The following is a 22,565-nucleotide window of genomic DNA, read 5'->3' on the forward strand; positions in this document are numbered from 1 at the left end:
CCCATCTCAACCAAACCAAACCAAACCAAAACAAAACAAACCAAGCAACTCTGCTGTGGCCTGAGCCCCTTCCCCCCTCCCCAGGCTGCCCCCTCCCCCCGCCATTGGCGCCATTCTAACCAAACCAAACCCCAACAGCTACCAAAAAGGAAAACAAAAGTGGCTACAAAACCCTAACCAGAACAAAGCTAGCCACAGCTATTAAAATCTTACCATCAAGTTCCCTCCCCACAAGACAATTAAAATCAAAAGCCCCCAGAACCTACAACCCACACAAAATAACCCTACAAGTAAAATTAAACACAAAACCCCACCAAAACCAACCATAACCATAAAACAAACCCTATCACAACCCAACCACAACTTCAACCACAAGCTACTGACAGGTCAGGTGTTAATCCTTTTACTACTTCAATCCTACCTTGAGTAAAAGAAAAACAAAATACAAGCATATAAAAAACAATTAAAAACCATCAAAGTCAGGAAAGAGGAAATTAAATCCAAAATAAAAAAAAAAAGAAAAAATACTTTATCCTTAAAACAAAAATCCTCTTATAAACTAAAAGGAAAAAACTCTTTTCATTAAAAAAAATAAAACTATAAAAAATTCAAATTCATATCAAAGAAAAACCTCCATGCTAAAATAAAACAACTGTTTAAATAACTGTACTTTCATAAAAATTTAGACGGGGGGAAAATGTAATCCAGTACCCCCAAGAGAAGATCGCTATTCCCAGAGAAAAAAATATTTTTTAAAAGGAAATAATAAAAACATTTACTTTTAAACAACTCATATTTAAAACTATACCTCCTAAGTCAACATGGCCCATCAATAAGTTGTAAAACAGCTTGTAGCAAAAAAACAACTTCACAGTAGCGAAGTTCCCCAGACAACTGTTATCCATGACAAAATTAAGGACCACAAAAAAAAGATTTCATCGTGTAAAAAAACTCCATTAACTTAACAAGAAAACCATCTCTCCCTAAAACTAAAAAAAGACAAATCTAAAAATAGTAAACTACTAGAAATTTTCAGTTTAGTTTCTTTACATTGTCAGGTTAAAAAAAAAAAAAAGAGAAATTGTAAAGAAAAAACTGTGTTCTAAAGAATTTATTTTAATTCTTACTTACCTTTTTTCTTTCATCTGCTTTTAATAAAATTTTCTTTATACCCTTTTAAATTTTCGGCATACTTTACCTTTCTCTTAATCCAATCTCACAACAAAATAAATAAATAAATATATAAATAATTACCCGATACTAAAACCCACCACACTCATCAATACAATAATTAATAAATTTCAAGATTAGAAAAATCTTAAATTATCAAACCAAAATCACTACGATGTCATAGTAAACCTTTTCCCAAAGTTTCTCTGATTTTCTAAAATACCCAGTAAAGGCTGTTTAGTTCTTTTGAGCTCCTGAGAATCTCTTGTTGTTATTTCTCCAGGGAGTCCAACTCAGAGGACAAACAAATGCAATTCTTTGAAATGTCACCTTGAAAAAATTGTCTGGGGGATGAGGGTCAGGGCTTGTCTGTCCTCCTTGGCACAGCCCAGGCAGGGCTTTCCCAGCCACATTCCACACTCCATTTCCCAGCTGGAGCCGCTGCTGCCTCTGAGTTGTGCTGCCCCAGCCCCAGGGACGCTCTCCTTGTTTGCCCATTCCCCCACGGTCTCTGGGCAGGGATGGCCTCAGTGGGGGCTGCTGACGTCCTCAGCAACTTGGAGGCTGCTGCTGAATCTTCCTGCTCCAGAGGCTTGTTCAGCCTTCAGCTTTTCAGTGCAGGAATTCAGTGTCCCAGGGCTCATTACCATTGAGAACACCTTAACAAGCCAAGCGCCTGGGAATAATTTGATTTCAGTTTCCAAATCTTGTATGGTTAAAAAGAGAGATTTCAGAAGTGCATTCAACTGAATATGTTCTATTTAAAAATACTGTGAGAAAACATTTTTTAGGACCTGTTTAGTTTTTTTATTTTTTTTTCCCTGTTAATAGCAATCTCCACCTGACATTGAAACCAAGTACCTCCTCATGCAGTTTGAAGATATAAAAATCAACACCATTCATGGCTGACAATCAATCAGACTCTGTCCCTACACCCACCCCACCATTTCCCCATCCCAGCCCTGGCACTCAGAGCAGCCTTGTGCAAATCTGAGTTCCCTCCAGCCCAGGCTGCACTTTCAGCTTTCAGCTCCTTGGTTCCAGCTCCCACCTGCTTTCCTTGGAGAAGGAGCTGCCCGAGACACAGAGGGATGTTCATTTATTGTCAGCCAACAAAGCCAGGGGAAGGCACGGCTCTATCAAATGCAAAAGTCATTCCTCTGCTGGATATTAAATCCACTTTCCACAGCAGACAGTCTCAGAGCAGTGGAAAACACCTTCTGTGCCCAGCACAGGTCTCAAGGTCCCCCCATACCCTCCCTGCTCCGATTGTGCCCAGATTTGCTCTTTGCGCACACAAGTCACAGGCTGAAGTCAGGAGCTCCCTCCATGCCCAGAGGGAGGAAAAAAATGAAAGGGGATGAAGATTTCTCCTGTGCAGAGCCCCTGCAGTGGGAACCATAACTTATCAGGTTGTGTCCTTTGGGCTCAGGGCCTGGTGACATTCAGAGGCACAGAAGGGTTTCTTGCCTAAAAACACAATTTGAACAGGATACAGTTTAACATTGCAGCAGAGTTCTCCATGATGTCCCAGCAGCATCTGACATGTCCACCATCCCCAAGGGATTTCTGTACAGGAACAGTTTTAGACAAAGACATAAGAAAAGGCAGTTCTGTGATAGATATAAACACAATAACGATGTTGATTATTGATATATTTATTTGCACTTTGGAATGATTGGGCAACTTCCTGCAGCTCAAAGCATGAAGCCAGTCAGTTGAGAGGCACTTGAATGACCAGAGAGCATCTGGAGGAGGAAATCTGGGAGCAATGAGAAGCATAAATATCCAGCTCGTCTAGTGAAGAGATGTCCTTAGACATGGCCATTTCAATAGGAGAGCTTGAAACCCCAAATGGAAACGAGAGATTTATATAATAGAATGAATAATGGTGACACCAGTAGAAGGCAAGAGCAGTATTTCTTCTCCTGCCATCTGTACACCTCCAGGAAAACCCTGTTCCTGCTGGGAAAACTTAGCCATTTCTTAACAGTACTCAAAAGACCCAGGTGATAAAGTTTTGTCTGTATATGATGAAACTAACAGGTATTAAAACCTGTGCCCCTTTCCAGGCAGACATCAGCTGTGTGCCCATTAAAAGGCAGGACCACTTGTGCCCTGAGGTGCCCAGCTGGGATTGCATCTCTCCAAGAGCACCTGAGGGAGAGCAGAGCACCTTGCAAGTTCCAGGTCCCTGACAGCCCCACAGGGCTCCTGTCCCACAACATCTGCTCTGTTTCAGTCTGAAACAGGGCCCAGCATGGTGCCGGGATCGTCAGAGAGCTGAGGTGTGTGCTGGAATTCAATGCCCTCCTCATCGTGCAGCAGCCCTGCATTTCCCTCCTGCAGCCTTGGTCTCCAGCATAGCCATGGAGGCTCTTTGGGCTCTGGAATGTTGCTGCAGCCCCCAAGGGCAGCTGAGCTCTGCCTTTGGCACAGTCAGGCCTGGCCAGCACAGGCCATGCTCAGCAATTGCTTCTATGTGCCTGGCCTTGCTGTCAGCCCCGGCCGCGGCTGCGTGGCGCCTTTGTGGCCCTGTGCTGGCCCAGCCATGGTGGCCCAGCCCCTGTGCAGGCCCAGCCCAGGCCAGGAGCATTGCGGATGGGAACGGCCCCTGTGCCGTGGTGCCCACAGCAGCCTTGGGGCTCTGTGCCACATGGCCTCCCTGCTGGGCAGCCTCTGCCAGCTCCTGCAGAGCCGGTGGCACCTGTGGGGCTGCACAGACAGCCCTGCCCCGGGCTCTGCCACCCTCTGGGCCAGCAGAGAGGCAGCCAGGGCTGGCCATGGCCAGGAACAGGCCCTGAGCCACGCAGGAGGATGGAGCTGGGCCACAGCCAAACTCAGCCCAGGCCAAAGCTGGCCTCAGCAACCAGGGCTGCCAAGGGCTGGGCACAGAGGCTGGTGCTGGTAAATGTCCTGGGTCCCCTTCCTGCTCTGTCCATGCCACCAAGGGCACAGAGCAGCCTCCTCTCTGGGCCACTTGCCTGTTTGCAATGCCTTGCACAGGCGCTGGCCCTGCCCCACAAGGCCTGGCCTGAGTCCTGCCCCTGCACGCTCAGCCAGGCTGAGATGGACACTGATGGTTTCTGGGCCAGGCTCTCTGAGCCCAGCCCAGCTCCCTGCAAGCTCTGCCAGCTGCCCTGAGCTCTGGGCAGTACCAAGGGCCTCTCCCCAGCCCAGCCCAGCCGGCTCTGGCCCCACAGCTCTGCTCAGGCCAGGCTGCTCTGGCCACTGCCCCACGGCCTCAGCCCCCGGCAAGGGCACAGCAGCAGCTGCAGCTGCCACAGGACTGAGCCCCACCATGGGGGAAGCTGCTTGGCCAAGGCCAAAGGAGGCTCCCTGGCTGCCCTGCTCCCCTCGGGCTGAGGTGCTGAGAGCTCTGCAGCCCCTGCTGCCATCCCATGTGCCCAGGGCAGCACAAGAGCCCCGGCCTTGGAGCCCTCAAGAGCTGCTCCTGCTCCAGGCCCAGGGCCCATGCCAGAGCTGGGGCAGCCACGAAACTGTGCCCATTTCTGTTCATTGCTGCTCTGATGGGGATGGATCCTCAGCCACTTGGAGGTTGCTCATGAATTTTATTCCTCCAGCAGCCTCATCTTTCTTGAACTCTTCAGTTCAGGAATTCAGTGAGAAAAGCTCATAAATATTTGTTCAAAACACCCGAACAAAAAAAAGCTTCTGGGAACATTTAGATTCTCAGTTCTTCTGTGATTAATTCAATTTCAGAAGTATATTCAAAGTTAATATCCTATATTGAAAACAATGCAGATAGAATTGGTCTCTCCTGTTAAGTTTTCATTTCTTGTTTATACTTTCGTATCAGCAATGTCCATATCAGCAATGTCCTCCAGCACCTTCTAATGCAGTCTGCATAGATATGAAAATCAAGACCCTTCATGGCTGACAATCAGGAACACTTTGCCTTCACCCCGTCCCCACCATTTCCCTCATCATACACCTGGCACTCCTATGGATCAGGAATGGTGTGGCCAGCAGGACCAGGGCAGTGATTCTTCCCCTGTCCTCAGTGCTGGTTTGGTAGCACCTCGAGTGCTGTGTCCAGTTCTGGGTCTCCAAGTTAAGGAAAGACATGGAGGGGCTGGAGCGTGTCCAGAGAAGGGCAACAAGGCTGGGGAGGGGTCTGGAGCACAAGTCCTGTGAGGAGCAGCTGAGGGAGATGGGGTTGTTTATCCTGGAGAAGAGGAGGCTCAGGGGAGACCTCATCACTCTCTACAACTCCCTGACAGGAGGGTGCAGCCAGGTCGGGGTTGGGCATTTTTCCCAGAGAACAGCGACAAGACAAGAGGACAAAGCCTTCAGCTGCCCCAGGGGACTTTTAGACTGGACATTAGGAAATATTCTTCACACAAAGGGTGATTGGGCATTGGAATGGGCTGCCCAGGGAGATGAGTGAGTCACTGTCCCTAGAAGTGTATAAGGAAAGACTGGATGTGGCATTCAGTGCCATGGTCTGGGTGACAAGGTGGTGTTGGGTCCCAGGTTGGACTTGAAGCTCTCCAAGGCCTTTTGCAGCCTGATTGATTCTCTGATGATTGTGGCACTGCAGGGCCCTGGGGAAGCAAGGGGCCGTTGTGACACTGTGGGGCCTGGTGGCACTAAAAGGACCATGGTGACACTGTGTATGACATGGCAGCACAGAGCCAAGGGGCCATTGTGACACTGTGGGGCTGAATGGAAGCAAGGAGTCCATTGTGACAGTCTGGGTCCTGGTGCAACCACAGAGGCCACTGTGACCCTGCCGGGCCTTGTGGAACCTAAGGGCCATTGTGACACTGAGGAACCAAGGAGACCCTTGGGAGAGCCTGGAAACAATGGATTCGAGGGGACATTGCTCCATTGCAAGGACTCTGGGAACTGAGGGAACAATTGTGACACTGTGATGCCCCATGGAACCAAGGGTCTCTGGTGACACTGCAGGATCTTGAGTCACCAGGGCTCCATTGCGACACTGCAGCACCAAGGAATTCATTGTGGCACACTGAGGCCTCATGGAACCAAGAGGCCAGTGTGATCCTGAAGGGCCTTGTGGAACCATGCAGAGCATTGTGACAGAGCAGGACATGGTGTCATGATGGGGCCATTGTGACACTGCAGGGCCCCATGGAACCAAGGGGTCAGTGCTTCTCCTCAGGGACTCATGGAATGAAGGAAACACGTTTGACACCGTGGTGGCCCTTCGACCAAGAGGCCATTGTGACACTGTGGAACCAAGGAGAGCATTGCTGCACTGCCAGACCTCGTGGAACCAAGGATCCATTGTGACACTGCAGGGCCTTGGGGGACACGGTGAGATTGTGACACCAAGGGATGCCAGGGAACCAAAAGGAACATTGAGACACTGGGAGGCCTCATGGAATCATGGAGACCATTGGGACACTCTGGGGCCTCATGGAACTGTGGTGACACCAAGTTGTCTGGGAGTGTTGATGTGCTGGAGGGTAGGAGGGCTCTGCACAGGGCCCTGGACAGGCTGGATCCAGGGCCCAAATCCAACAACGTGAGGTTTAACAAGTCCAAGTGCTGGGTCCTGCACTTTGGCCACAACACCTGCAGCACTACAGGCTGCGGACAGAGTGGCTGGAGAGCAGCCAGGCAGAAAGGGACCTGCAGGGACTGATGGACAGCAGGGTGGACATGAGCCAGCAGAGTGCCCAGGTGGCCAAGAAGGCCAATGGCTCCTGGCCTGGATCAGGAATGGTGTGGCCAGCAGGAGCAGGGCAGTGATTCTTCCCCTGTGCTGGGCACTGTTTGGGCAGCACCTCGAGTGCTGTGTCTAGTTCTGGGTCCCCTGGGGTGGGGAATTAGAAGAAATTTGTATCAGGAAGAGTAAAGAAAGCCAAGGTGAAGCAAAGGAAATGCTCAGGGCAGTTTGGGGGTGGCTGCCAGGCAGCCCTGGCTCTGAGCAACAGCATCTGCAGTGGCACAGGAAACTCCCAGCTGATGGGAACAAACTTTCTGGCTGACTGCAGAGGCCAGGACAAAGCTGAGTGGTTTCCCTGCTGGTCCCCAGCCCTTGCTGGCCCCAGGGGCTGATGGCATTTGTGCCCCCTCAGGTTCATGTCCCCACAGCAACAGCATGGGGGTGCTCCCCCTGCTGTGTGCAATGCAAACAGGGGCTGCTGAGCCAGTGCTGCCGTGTCTGTGCCTGCAAGGATGGGGCACCTGTGTGAGCTGGGGGAGAGGCCAGGGCTGCAGAGGGGGGATGTTGTTGGCAGATGCATGAGGATGCTCTGGGACGCTGCCCTGGGCTGTGCAGCGCACTGGGGATGGATCAGCCCCTGCTCTGCTGCTCCTTCCCGTCTGCCCCAGGGCCCTTGCAGAGCACCAGCTGTGTCTGTCCTCAGCTGCCATGGCAACCCTCAGGACAAAGCAGTGCCAGGGCTGCTCCAGGTACAATTGCAGGGACACTCCTTGGTGCCACCAGGTGCCATGGCAACGGCCACGGGGACCTGGTCCTTGGTTTGGTGCCATGGCAACCAATGCCCGATGCCATTGTGGTGGTTGGTGGCCATGGGAAGCTGCCCTGGGCCCTTGCTCAGGGCTGGTGTCAGTGCCCAGAGCCAGAGGGGATCCCTTGCTGGGGGCTGTGCCATGGCCACCTGCCCTGTGCCGCGCTGGCCGCTCAGGCACCAGGAACCAGCAGCCAGTGGCACTGCCAGGGCCAAAGGCCAGGTCAGCCAGACAGAAAGGGGCAGGGCTGGGAACTGTTGCCATGGCAACTGGCACTGGGGGGACACCTGCGTCACCTGGCTTGGCAGTTGCCATGGAAACCCCTGGCAGGCACTGAGGGCACAGCCCCTGGCACTGAGACCCTTCTGGGCTGGGTGCTGAGCACAGGGCTGAGCACGCAGAGATGGTTTTGTTCTTGCTGAGCTGCAGCACAGCCAAGGCCTGTCCTGCCCCTCGTCCAGCCACGCTGGGGAGGGGCTGGGGCTGCGGGGGAGCTGGGAGGGGGACACAGCCAGGACAAGGGAGCCCAACTGACCCCGGGCATAGCCCAGACCAGAGCACATCATGCTCAGGGTGTAAAGGGGGGAACAGGGAGGAAGGGGGGAATTTGGGAGGGAGGGCTTTTGCCTTCCCAGGGAATACCTAGGCAAGAGGGGGCCCTGTTTCACCAGTGGGCAGGGTCACTACCAAGGATACAGACACCAACTGAAGGAATTGTGTCATTTATATCATGCACAGCTGCAAAGAGTTACAAAAGGATAAGCTCAGAAAAGCACATCATCATTAGCAAAGAATTACAAAAGAAGCTCAGCAATCCATCATAACCCATCATTACATTTTGATGACCAATCCCTTGGTGAAACACTAGAGGTGTTTGTGGCAGACAAAGATTCTGGCTGACTATCAAGGAACCTTAAAGACATCAGTAGTACTTTACTGACACCGTTCTTCATTCTTTTTTCTCAATCTCATTCAAGTTAGGAACAAGAATTCTGTTGTCCCTGGAGCTGGCACCTTTTTAATTCCAGAATAATGCCCCAGGGCCCTTTGCTGTTCAGCTTTCCCATGCTGTCTGTGGCTAACAAGGCTTGGGGGGGCCCCTTTCCCTTCTGGCTTGAAGGGGCCGGGTCCGAGTGCCTGAGGGGCACCCAAGCTCCTGGATGGAATTCCTGTCCAAGTCCCTCAGTGTCACAGCAGCCTTCACATGGAGCCCCGTGGATCAGAGCATTTCCCAAAGGAGCCCTTGGTGCAAACAGGGAGATCTGGTCTGGCAGGACGTATAAAACAATATCCTGTCAGATCTACTTGTTCTCACACAGAATCCTTGGCTGCAGGGACACATTCCCGTTGTTCCTGCCCAGGGTTCAGGACTCAGAGTTGTCTTTCCTAGGAGCTGGTCCTTCAGCTGCCTCGGGAGGGCCATTTGGCCTCGGGATCCACACTCTGGCTCCATTATTAGGGCTGCTGGATCCAAAGCCTTTATCTCCACAAATGGTGGTGACTGGAGGTGGATCTCCTGTTTTCACAATTGTTCTTAAAACTGCAATATCGATTATTGTGCTACTCTGTCATGGGGTTGAAAAATCCAATCCTGGTAACTATTGTTTAACACAATTACTGTAATTTCTCCTTGATATTCTGCATCATTTCCTCCTGCCATGACAGGAACACTTTGGAAGGCCAAGCTCCAAGGAGCAGTTACCAAAGCAAAGTGTCCTGGAGGAATCTGAATTCCTGTTTCAGTACTGATAGCTCTCATTTGCTTTGAATTTCTCCTCATTAATTCCAATGCATAAAGGCCCAGCCCTGCAGCCTCTGGGCTGGCCCTGCCAGGGGCCATCACAGCCAGAACAATTTCCCAGGCAGCCCAGTCTCACTGCCCATGGTTGGATTTGCAAATTGGGGACAGCCGTGCACAGCCAGGGGGTTTCTATTTCCCCCGTGGGCCATTGTGAAGGGCATGGAGCACATCTGGGAGATGGGTTCTCCATGGGCAAAGGTTCCCATCTCCTCATTTTTTCAACTGCTCTTTTAACAACCCCTTCACCCTTTCAACCAATCCTGCAGCTTGTGCATAGTCTGGTACGTGAAAAACCCTGCAGGCAAAATCACAGTATTTTTTACAGCAACAGACAAAGCACTCTGCATCACAGTATCAGCACACCCTGTAAAAATCACCAATTTCCTCCCTTCCTCCTTTTTCCATTGTATACAATCTCACAAAGTTGACCACTGACTTTAGGGTCATGGCCAGTCCTGTTCTGTAGGGTATTTAGTGTTACATCCCTGAGCAGCCAAAGCTACCAAATTAGCATTGTCAGAACTATTTCACATTATTATTATTTTATATGTACATATTGATATAGAAATATAGATATAGATATGTAGATATAGACATATATATAAATGTATAAACATATATTAAGGTCTTATAATACTATAAATCTGTATATAGTTATTTATTATATTGATATTTCACTTGCACAAGTCCATCTGAGCTCAAGATTAAAACCTTATTCTGTTGCTCCATGTGGGAGCATTCCAACAATGATTGTTCCTTCTGAAGGTTCTGTTTCCTATGTACTCTTGACAAATTCATCTTTGTCTGCCCAAACCCACAAGGTCTTTTCCTTTTCCATGTACAATTTTTGGATGCATTTGAAGCCATCCAGGGGTGCAGCTTCTTTTACCCGACTGCCCCACTGCTCCCACAGGGCTCCGACCTCAGCCCACTCCAGAGCCAGGGAACTCCAGGGAAGGGCTTCCCAGCTGGGAATTTCTGATGGGACTGATTCCTCACACTGACACTGAACAAATGACATTTTGTTGGGATCTGGCCAGACTGTGTCAGTTTTGTTTTACCAGTGGGCAGGGTCAGCACCAAAGGCACAGACACCAACTGAAGGAATCAGTGTCATTCACTGCAGTTCAGAGCAGCAAAGAATCACAAAAGGAGCAGCTCAGCAATGCACCCAACCATCCCCACCAAAGATTGCCTGCAGTGATTAACAAAGATCCAGCAGCATTTACCCTCAGCCTTTACCATCCCCCAGACCCACACAGCAGCTGGGGAAGCTGTCACAGCCAAGGGCTGCAGAGCCACTCCTGGGCACTGGGAATTCCTGCAGGTGCCTCCAGCCCCAGGTGAGGCTCCAACCCCGCTGGGAGAGGGCCCAGCTCTGACAGTGCTGAATGAACAAACTGACAGCACTGCTAGTGTGGCAACATCTGCTTTCATCCTCCTCTTGGGTCCCTCCCAAAGCCTAGCCAGGGATCAAGGAGGAACCAAGGGAGCTGACTTTGACCATACAGCCCCAAACAAGGCCAGATGTCAGATTTCATGGCCTTTTCTGGCTTCTAAATACACAAAGGTCAATACATGTCTCACTAAGGAGTGGCTACATCTATCTCAGTGCTAATGACCATGCACATTTCATTAGGGAGCAGATACAAAGACAACCTTTGGTTGGAAGGTTCATCCAGAGGCCACCTTTGGCCAGGACCTGCTGTCCAGGCCTCACTCAGGACTGGTGTCCAGGCCTTGGCACTTCAAGAACGTGGTTTAGTGCTGGGCTTGGCACTGCTGGGTGCCTGGCTGCACTGGGTGAGCTCAGAGGGCTTTTCCAACAGAAAGGATTCTGTGATTCCATGATTATATCCACTGCATCCAGCTGGGGCTATTTTAGCAGCATTACTTTGCTCCAAAAGCTCCTTCTTGCCCAGCTCCTGTGGCCTGAGGCTTCAGCTCCTTCAGCTCCTGGTGCTTAGTTGCTCATGCTGAACAAGATGACTCGGAGAGAAGAACAGAGTCCATGCAATTCCTTCTGGGACATGAAGAGGGGAGGCTGTGCAAAGAGGAGCATTGTTTGCTGTGGCCTCCTCTCTGCCCTTCACACCCTTCAGCACTTTGTAACAGCCAAGAGCTTTCTCCAAGAGTGCAATGGAGCAGCTGTTCCTGCTCCCAGGCCTGGCTCTCTCCAGTCTCTGCCCTTGCCTGGTTCTGTCCCTCTTGCTGTGCCCTCTGTTCCCTCAGGGCTCGCTGGCTGCTGCCGAGGACTGTGGCACTGGCACAGATCCAGTGCTCCAGAGCCTCCTTTCTGTGCCCTTCAAGCTGCCTGGGCACAGCAGCCTTTTCCATCTGGAAGCTCCCCATGGAGAGGGAGTGCCCAGCTCCGTTCCCTGCACAGCCTCCAGGAGCCCAGGGCTGCCATCTCCAGTCCCTGATGGCACTGGGGGCTCCCAGGTGCCTCAGGCTGCTGTGATACCGCTGCACACAGGAGGGAAGAGGGGCAGGGGCTGTGCTCAAAGTCAGCTCCATCTGCTGCTGCTGCTGCTGCTGCTGCTGCTGCTGCTGCTGCTGTGGGGTCATTTGTGCAGCCCCGGCCCAGAGTCAGGGATCAGATCCTGCCAGTCTCTTCCAGCCCTGGCTGCTCAGAGTTTGGGCCTTGGAGCCTCAGGTGGCCAAAGGCAGCTGCTGCTGGTCCCTCTGTGTGCCCATGTTCAGCAGTGCTGCTCCATCAGTCTGTGCCCAGCAACGGGGAAAAGCCTCAGCCCTGCAGAGCCAGGAGCTGCTGGGCTCTCCTTGAGCAGCTGAGCCAGCAGGAAGGGAGCTGCTCCACACGGGAATCAGGAGCAAAGGACATTCCTTTGATAGGACATGTTTTCTATTTAAAGGAAAAAAAAGGAAAAAGGAAAAAACTAGGTAAATTGTAAAAGATAGGAATAAAATCCAGGTGTTACTGAAAAAACAAAACATAAAGGAAAAGGTAAATTCTTTGCATTAAAAGGTAAATGATCTTTTTAAAAAGAGAACTCAGTTATTTACATTGTAAATGTGCTGATGGCATGGATCCATCTTACTGACCTCAGCAGCCTTTTAAAAGATTTTGGGCTTTGTTTCCAAACATTTGAAATTTGTATCTGAAATTGTGGTTTAAGCAAGAGGAAATTGCTTTGTGCCCTTCCAGCTCCAAGCAAGACTGGGAATGGAAACCCTGTCAAAGCCCAAATCCTTCAGAAGATGACCTTCCTTCTCAGCCTGGAAATGAGCTGCACATTCTCTTTGAAACTGTCAGGGATTTCTTAGAGACACAAAGTCCCACTGACAGCTTTTTGCTCTGGTTTGGCAGTGCAGAAGGGCAATTCTCCATCCACCAGCTCCAGACTGCACTGCCTCAGGAGCACGGCCCACTTGCCAGCTTTGGCCCACTTGTGGAACTTCTAGAGGAGGAAGAAAGTGCAATTGCACAATTCCAGCCACTCAAGAAGGAAGAATGGGACAGACAAAACACCCTGTACCGATCCAGGCATTCAGCTGGGACTGTGGAGAGTTTGGGTCCTTGCCAGTTGGATGTGTGTCCCCAGCTGCAATCTCTGGGCCTGCAGCAGAGTCTCACTCACCTGCCAAAGCAGAAAGCTCAGGCGCTGCGCTCGCAACGGGCTCGTCTGATGCAGAGCTGTCAGAGCAATGTGAGGGCAGAGCCAGCCCAGCTGGGCCCAGGGCTGAGCCCAGCAGAGCCCTGGCAGAGCCCAGAGCAGCCTCAGCATCCGCAGAGCCCGGCTGCAAGGAGAGAAAGCAGAAACCGCCCGTCAGCTGAGGGCTCCTGTGCCCTTGTGCCAAGGCCTGCGGTGCCCAGGCCATGCTGGCTGTGCCCAGAGCTGTGCCCAGAGCTGCCCATCCCTGCTGCCTTTGGCAGCAGAGCAGGAGGGCAGCACATGTGCCCAGCCTGCAGCCAGCCACAGCACATCCAGCCCTCAGCAGCTGCCCAGAGCAGGATGCTCCTGTGCTCGCTGCCAGCTCCCAAAAGCTCTGATCCCACCCTGCCAAGCACACAGGGACGCACCTCACTCCAGCCATGGCTGCAAGAAAAGCTGCTCCCAAACCATGTCCTCAGCCTTCTCCAAGGGCATGGCCCATCCACGCCACAGCTGCTCCCCAGCACTTCCCCATCCACACTGGACCACCTGGAATGCTTCCTCTGGAAAAACAAACAACACATTATTGAAAAGATATTAGATGCAAAAAGGGAAAACAAGAAAAACGGTAAAAACTCCCGTCTCTGTCAGGGCCTTGAGGAAGGCCAAACCCCTGCATGCAAGGGAAAAACCCAGCCATGGGTGAGGGAAGCCTACACTTTCTCTCTTCCCCTCTGCACTGCCCCCCAAATCACAGTGACCCCAAAGCAAACAAGGGCAGTGGAGCAGCCCAAGCCCTTCCTTGCCTGCACAGCAAAGCAGCTGTGCACAGGTTCGGGAGTCCCACCTCTGCTCCCACCATGGGGCTTTGTTTGTGTCGGGCTGGCTGCCCCAGCCTCAGCCCGGGGCACGGTGGGTGCTGGGGGCTGTTGGCAGGGCCAGGAGCCCACTCCCATTTCGTACCCACCCCAGCCCATCCTCCCAGCCCTGCCAAAAGCAGCTGGGCAGCCACTGAAGAATGAGTTGCATCTGCCCCAGGAAAGGGGGAACCTTTGGTTCCCAGCCAGGCTGGGCAATGCCCAAATCTGAGAGCATCCCCCTGCATGTGGACTCATCTGCAAATTCCCTGTGGAGCCTGGCTTTGAAGAAGGTGCCAGAATCAAAGTCCATCATCTTCAGCTGGCCAGGCTGAGGAAGAGCTTGTCATCCTTGGTGTCATCCTCACTCTCTCCAGCAGCAGCATCCCCACCTGCTACATCTTCTCCAGGGGCTCCTTCTCCTTCCCTGGGGGCAGACCAGGCTCTCAGGGCTCTGCCCAGGGCCCCAGCTGTCAGGGAACCAGGACAAGCAAAACCAGCTTGGATGGCAGCCACCAGTGCTGGGCAGAGCAGCTCAGCTCCAGCACAAGGGCTGTGTGTTCCCATCCCATGACCCCGGTGCAGTGACACAGGCAGCACAAAAAGCTCTGGGTTCCTTTGCTTCTCATTGCCAAGGCACGTGTGGAGCTGGAACTTACCAGGGCCCTGGATCAAAGTGTGCCTGTGCTCTCTCCCTTCTTCTAGGGCAGATGAATATCCTGCATCCAAGGATGACAGAACAGCTCTTCTAATGAGGGCCTTTCCAAGTCCAGCATGGATAAACACCGCTTGATCAGATCTTGGCACTCTGGGCAGAGAAACCAGAAACCACCAGTTAGTTGGAGAAGGCTCCTATTGGCTTTTCCCCACCATTCCCATGCACAGGCCATGCTGGATGTGCTCAAAGCTGGGCCTAAACTTTCCCATCCATTCCCTGTTTTGGAGGAGAGCAGGACATGTGCCACCTCCTCAGCAGCTGCCAGAGCAGGATGCCCACAAGCTTGCTGCTGTCTCCCAGCACTGGGAATCCCCCTGTGCCCAGAGATGAGGATCCACCTTGAGAGAGCCTTTGTGGCAGCGAGAGCTGATGGTCCCAGCTGAGGTTCTGGGCCCTTCTGAAAGGGTGCTCCCCGCAGACCATCTGGTGCAGCAGGATGCCCAGGGACCAGATGGTAGCTGGCTTGCCATAGTACCGGCCAAAGTGGGTCCATTCCGGGGGGCTGTATGACCGTTCTCCTATGGAATACAGACAGAGTTCATCAGGGGGATGATGGTGCTCCCAGAGCCTGGCCGCAGCATCCCTGGGCATGTGGGGGCTGCCTCAGTGGCACACAGGTGAGCATTGCCCTCTCACCAGCACCTGGGACTTGTGTACAGACTTGGGGTTGGAAAAAAAGCCTCTGGTGTTTCAAGAGGGCAGTAGAAGCCCTGGCAAGGCCTGACCATAACAAGGAAGAACCCACCCAGTGCTGGGAAAAACCATGCTCTCATCCTCCCTGCCTGCATTGCCCCAAAAACCATTATGAACCCCAACAGACCAGGTGAGTGGAGCAGTCCAAGCCCTTTCTCACCTGCACACCAAACCGGCTGAGCACAGGTTCCAGTCCCCCCTCTCTGCTACCCCCACCCACGGGTGTTTTTGTTGGGCTGGCTGCCCCAGCACCAGTTCTGGGCAGAGCGGGGGGCAAAGGCTGCCAGCAGGGCTGGAAGATGGCTACCCACTCAGCCCTGAGTTTCAAAAGAAACTCAGCTGAAGACTCAGTGCCATGAAGGGCCACAAAAGAGAGAATCCCTGCTGCCACAGCCAGCTTGGGCTGGGAGATGTTGGGCCATGAGATGCTGGGCCCAGGAGCCCTGCGTGGGCTCACCTGCAAAGTGAGTGTAGGCTGTGTCTTGCAGGTAGGTGCCACAGCCAAAGTCAATCAATTTGGCCTGCCCGGTGGCCAGATCAACCAGGATGTTCCCTGGTTTGATGTTGCGGTGCAGGACCCCGCAGCTGGTGCAGTGCCGCACGGCCTCCAGCACCTGGCGGAACAGCTCCCGCGCCTCCTCCTCGGGCAGGAACCGCCGTGCCCGAATGAAACGCTGCAGGTCCTGACACCGCTCTGGCCACTCCAGGACCATCAAGATGTCCTTGGGGAGCTCAAGCCACTCCAGCAGCTGGACCACACCCGGGAAGCCAGTGGACACCTTGGCCAGCAGCACGATCTCCAGGGGTGCGCTGGTGCCGTCGGGCTGCGGGAGGAGCGCGATGCCGTCAGTGGAGCCGATGCCGTGCCGGGGCTCGTGAAGCCCTCAGCCAGCCCGGGATGCTCTGCGCCCTGCGCTGGCCCCATGCCCGCTCTCCCTCGGGGCGTCCTGGCGGCTCCCACCGTGCCGGGCCCCGGCTCATTCCCGCCCGGCACGGCCCGGCTGCTGCCGCTGGCCCCGCTCACTCACCAGCTCGCCCCAGTACCGGACACGGTTCCGTGGCACCCTTTTGATGGCCACCTGCAAGCCAAGGGGAGCAGCGGGCTCAGCTCGCCGCCTTCCCTGCCCAGCCCCATTCTCTGCCCTCCTACTCCTCCTCCTCCGCCCCCTCCTCCTCGTCCGCCGCTCACCGGGGCGCCGTCCGAGAGCCGCGTGGCCGCGAAGACGCTGTCGAAGCCGCCGCGCCCCAGCAGCGAACCCAGCCTGTACTCCTCCTTCAGGCCCTGCTGAGTCTGCCTTGCGGGCGGGACGCGGCGGTCAGCGCTCGGCCTGGGGCCAGCAACGGCCCCCGAGCGCCCCTCACCCGCCCCGGGCCGGCCATGCCCAGGCGTTCGCTCCCGGGAACGCGGCACGGGAGGCTCGGGGCCGGCGGCCGCGCTGCCGAGAGGCGGAGCTCGGGCCGGGGAAGCCGCAGCGGAAGGGGCGGGAGCGGCCGCGCCGCCTGTGTCCTCCGCGGGCCCCGGGAGGAGCTGGGGCCGCAGTCGGGACTGGACCCTTCCTCGGGTCCGGGGCCGGGCTCGGGCCAGGCGGAGCCGAAGGGCGGCGATGCCGCCCCGGCCCCAGGCACTGATGCCCGCCCAGCAGCGCCACCGCCAGTACGGCCAGAGCCAGGCGGAGGCGAGACCGCGGCGGGACGGCCGGGGCCGGGCACGGGGCAGCCCCGCCCAGGGCCGGGGGCGGGCCGGGGGCATGGCCCGGCCCTGCAGGGGAGAGGGAGCTGAGGAGAGGAGAGGGACGCCGGGCAAGGGACCCCGAGAGAGGGGTACCCGACAGCAGAAAAGGGAGAGAGAAGAGTGAGAGTGAGAGTGAGAGTGAGAGTGAGAGTGAGAGTGAGAGTGAGAGTGAGAATGAGAATGAGAATGAGAATGAGAATGAGTGTGTGTGGCTTATGGTATTTTAGAGCACCTAAAAATCCCTAAGTCACTGATCTTAGAGGTGAGGTGCATCTGGAATTACTGGGATGCAACATGGAAAAGGGGAGCATAGAAATAAATAGAGGAAAACATTTTGGATTGTTTCTTTCATTTTCATTTCACTTCTGGAAAGCTGTTTCAGTTTTCCAGAAATATTCTCCTGTCTGCTCTTCCCAAAAATCTCTCATGGAGAATAAGGTCAAGCTTCTGTCACAAGATTTGCCACCAGGAAAAATTGTGCCACTGCTGCAATTTTCATTGTGACAGTTTGTGCTGGTTTAGGGCAAATTTTGGGAGGAAATCTCCAAAAGGAATCCATCTAGAAAGCAAGTTCAAGCAGCCCCTACCCCTACTAGTTCAGGAAAAGACTTCCCTCGAGAAAAGTAAAAAAAAAAACCAGTTTATTAAACAAGTAAAATATTCACAAGCATGTAAAATGAATAATATTAAATAAAACCTCTGACAGTGGTGAAGAGATGGCAAATTCAGAAAGTCCTTTTTGTGGGTTGTAGTTGATTCACTTGGTCTCTCCTGAGTCCCTCTGGTGCTGGAATGCAGCGTCCCAGAGCTCGGTGGGCCACAGGTGTGTGCTGATGGTGTTTTTCTGGGTTTTCAGTCCAGAGCAGGTCTAAACCAGGCCTGGCAGTGGCACAGCAGGCAGTCTGCTTCATTGTGAACCACTACAGAGCTACATCCCAATCTGGTTTAAGTAGCGTGGTATTATTAAGAGCTCCTTTTCTGCATGAGATAGAAAAAGGAGATCCCAAATGATCTCAATGCAAGCATGCAGTAAAGAACTGGTCCTGCTATCCTAATGAAGCGTTTGCTTTGGCAATTACACTCTTCCCATTCATCTTTTGATGCAGACACTTCAGGTTTTCCCCCATACCCCTGCAAGGCTGGCAGTCGCTGTTTCCCATTTCCTGTTCTTCCCTAGAGATGGTGCAGTGGCTGCGTTGAAACAAAAAGCCCTGAGATCTGGACAGCTTGAAGGAGCATGAAATGCTGATTAAGTGCTCATGTTGGTAATACCCAGGTCTGTCCTTCCCAGGGCTTTGAAGCAGCAGCAGCAGGACCATGCATCATTCCTGTTGGTGGATGTTCATGTTTCTGGTGTGCAAGAGCAATGACTTTGAGGAGGGACAAAAATGCCCCTATTCAAACAGTGGCTGCGCAAGGAGATGTGAAGTTTCACTGCCTTTTCTAGGATATTTTAGAAAGATCTAAGAGAATATTGTGGCATGGAACAGGTCCCTAATTTTGTCTTCAGAGGAATCCCCAAAGGGCACATTCACTCTGCTGCTGATGGCAACACCATAAGCTCATGGACCAGTTTTCCCTGCAACGTGCCACCCTGCCTGGGCTTTACTGGGCTGGGACTAGGCCCAGAGCTAAGCAAGCACATGCAGCCAGGTGACATTGTGTAACATCAGAAGCTGGCAATCATGAGCACTTTGCTGACAAAAGGTTACAGTTTGCACTGGGCCCAGAAGGGTTCTTCCCTAAGGCAAAGCAAATTGAAATGTGAAGTTCAAAAGCTTCAAATGACTATGAAAGGAAACTGCAGAATAATTTCTGGAAGGGCAGCATTGTCAATGATCATGCAGCCCACCAACAGCTGGAGCTGAATCCAGAATTGCTTCTTCCAGCTGTGCAGGAATTCATTCCACTGGCAAGCACTGGTCCATGGGAACAAATGATCCCCTAGCTCTGGGCTGAATGGCGCCCAGGCTGCAGTGCAGATTTGAGGAGACCTTGTCACTTGTTATTGGCCTCCCAGTGCACTCATCCTTCTGCAAACAAGGGGCAAACAACACAGCTGGAGTGCTGTCCTGGGTAAATGTACATATAGGTGACTTTGCCAAAGCGGTGCATCTTTTCCCAGTGAAATACATGACCTCTTCTTACCTATGAAATTGATATTGAAGACACCTGTGAGCCAGATCTGTGGGAGATTGCAAAGGAGCAAAGCTTTGGGATTTGGGCACACTTCTCTTGGTTTCTTTGCTCAGGCCTTTGGTGGGCACAGAACACACCTAGGTAGAAAACCTTTGACTAGACAGGATCTTTTGGATCCATTGTCCCCCAAACAGGTCAATGTATGGCCCTGTTCCAATGACAAGTTGAAAACAGCAGCACAAATGACACAAAGAAACCATGGCCAAAGAGGAAGAGGAGAGGCCCAATGAGGAAAGGATGTGGTGAGACACTGGCACATTGAGTGAGCTGCACTCCCACAATCTCTAGGCTAGCAGGTCCTGGTCTCACATTCTCCTCTTGGTTTATTTAAATGTTATTTATTTTTTACTTTTTTTTCATCATCAAAATAAAATATATACAATTAAAAGTATGTCATCAAATTTTAAAGATACAATCAAAACAGAGTAATTCAATCTACATCTAAAGATCAGAACATATGTACAGCTGTAACTATTCAGCCTAACACATCAATTCTATTATTCAAACACTCTTCACACAGGCAGCAGCTTCTTCCTGAGCTTGGAGGAAAGAGAGCTCTTCTGGACGGGAGGTGAGGACTTTGTGGGTGAGGGAACATCGGAAGTGTCCAGAGAAAACTTCTCGGTAAGACTGTAACCAGTCAGATCTGCAAAATGGAGACACAAAGTTTAACGGAGGCCACCATGCAAACCTAAAGCAGCTGAAACTCCATATTTCATGGGGCACATTTCCTGGAAATGTCCAAACAGCTGCACAGGGAAACATGCTCCTGCTGGCAGACACTGAGGCAGGCCAGGGCAAACCCTGAGCCACTTGCCCAGAGCTGGCACAGGCACAGCCTGGCCTCTGGGCTGCCCTGGGACAGCAGGGAGCCCAGAGCCCTGTGCTCCCCAGGAATGGCTCAGCTGCACACGCACCCTCCTGCTCCTCTGCCTGCCCCACAGCTCAGCAGCCCTACAGCTCCAGGGGCACTGGCAGCAGCACAGCTCATTGCAGGGGCACATGCAGGGCACAGCTGTTCCCTGGCAATGTGTACAGCCTCTCTGGGCTGCCACAAGACCCTTCCTCCCAGCAGGGATTGGCCCAGCTCCCCCCTCACCTCTGTGTGAGGCTGAGCCATGATTGCCTTCACCTTGTCCTCAATCTGGAGCTGCTTCAGGCCCCCCATGCCATGACTAGGAAGGGCAATGGAGAGAGCAGGGGCAGATGCACACCCTTCCTTAGGATTTCATCATTTTTGGCACAGCTCAAAAGGCAAACCCAGAGGCATCCAACTCAGCGCTTCCTCAGCCTTCTGGTGAACATCTTGCCTTCACCAGCCCAGCATTCTGGAGAGGTTTTCCCGCACGTGTGGAGGCTTGCTGGCAGCACATTTCTTCAGCTGGGTGCCCGTCACCTTGCAGAGGGCAGAGGCGAGCTTGGTGGCCATGGTGCGGACGTTGGCGCTCCGCACAGGAAGCGCCTTGTTCTCCAGGCAGGACCAGAGCACGGGCAGGGCGTCGCGCTGGACGACTTCAGGGCTCCTGGCATGAACCCCCTGCACAAGCACTGCCGGGACAGAGACACAGCTCCTTACCCACCAGCCTCACTGCAAACAAGGATCCGCCTCTGCTTCTGCTTCTTGCCAGCCTCTCTGGCCAAGAGCAGCAAAATAGCGCCCAGAGCCCCTTGATCCAGAAACGGGCAAAGCAGCTGATCATCCTGGGAACAGAACCACCAACCCCTCAGCACTAATTGCTCCAACCAGAGCCTTGTCCCTGTGGCAGACTTCCTACCTTTCCTAAATTATTTCACAATCTCCGCATGAACAATGAATGAAATGTCCAATTGCCTTTGATTTCCATTAAGAAGTTGTCTAAACCCACTCTGAAGATTTGGAAATGTACCATAGAGAGGAAATTGAGAGATTTCTAATAAAAGGGATGATTCCATTTTTGTAACTTTGATGTCAAGTGCCAAATGTCTAATCTGGCTCTTCCCTGTGCTCAGTGGCACACAGCAAAGGGCAGGATTAGAACACACCTCAAAACTCCAGCCCACCAGAGATGGCTGCTGCCTGACAGCTGGATGAGAAACATCAGTGACCAGCTGGGGTCTTTGGCAGAATGCTTTTGGGGCTTCCTACAAAGAGCTGTTTCAAACCTCAGGGTGTCTTAGAGAATTACCCAGACCCCATTGCCTTGGCATTTGGGCATCTCCACATTTTAATGCCACTTCCTCTCCCAATGTTAATGGCATTTTTTCTTATATGTCCACTGAAATAGGGCATAGAGAAAGAAAAATGCTACACAGGGGACTGAAATGTAACCAAAACACGAGTGTTTTCTCACTTTCAGAGATTTCCCCTGAAATCTCTCTGCCCATTTTCTGAACTGAACTGTATCAAACACGGACAAATGTTTACTAGCAACAGGCTCCTTGCAACAGTCAGATTTGGCTAAGAGATGAAAACCTGAAATGCTCTGGAGACCATTCTTATTTTCTGATCAGACAAAATGTTATTTAGCAGCAATTTAATATTCTGTGGCGGAAGAGACTTCATTTTCTCTATGCTGTTAATCCACCAGCAGTCATCAACATTGAAAGAGCTCCTGCAAGTACCCAAAACCAATTCTGCTAAGCAGGAAAGGGTTATGGTACCCATTTTAAAATGGGAATTCATTTGAATTTAAGTGCAATTAAAGACATCAGTGACTACTGAATGTGAGGAACAGCTGTCCGGTCCTGCTAAATCTCAGAGAGAACATCTGCTTTTTCTAAAGTAGTCCTAATTTATGGGTAATTCCTTTATTTGAAAAAGAGATCAAAAGAAGTGCTAAACTAAATGCCCTATTGCTGGAGATCTACTTTATTCAAATGCTCTTTAAAGGGCCTTTGACATTCCCAATCGCTGAACATGCCCTTTTCAGATTCCTAATGAAGACACAAAGTGTATGAAACCTTGCATTTAAAGATGTTGGCATAATTAGCAGTGGATTTAGCCCCAGTTGAAGCATGGCTATCAATCATCTTCTCTACTATATATTGAGATTATCCTTTTTCCATTCCTTGGCTCTTGCTGACATAGCAAGCTCCTCTGAGGAATCAATTATCAGCTGCATTTGTAGCATTTTGGACAGTGCTGACACAGGCAGACACTGTTTGCACACCCTGAAAGGCTCAGTCCAAGGCCACTCTGACAGCACAGGCAGGGAGCCTCAGCATTCTGCTTCTGTCCCTGTGCCCCAGAGGCTGCCTTGCACTAAACCTGTGCCTCTGATACCTCTGTTGAGTTCTGGCCTAAGCTGTGACCCCCAGGCTCTGCACGGTTCAG

Source organism: Melozone crissalis, unplaced genomic scaffold (genome assembly GCF_028551555.1).
Source record: "Melozone crissalis strain CALT ecotype California unplaced genomic scaffold, PUWL_Pcris_2 ptg000077l_1, whole genome shotgun sequence".
Lineage (NCBI taxonomy): Eukaryota > Metazoa > Chordata > Aves > Passeriformes > Passerellidae > Melozone > Melozone crissalis.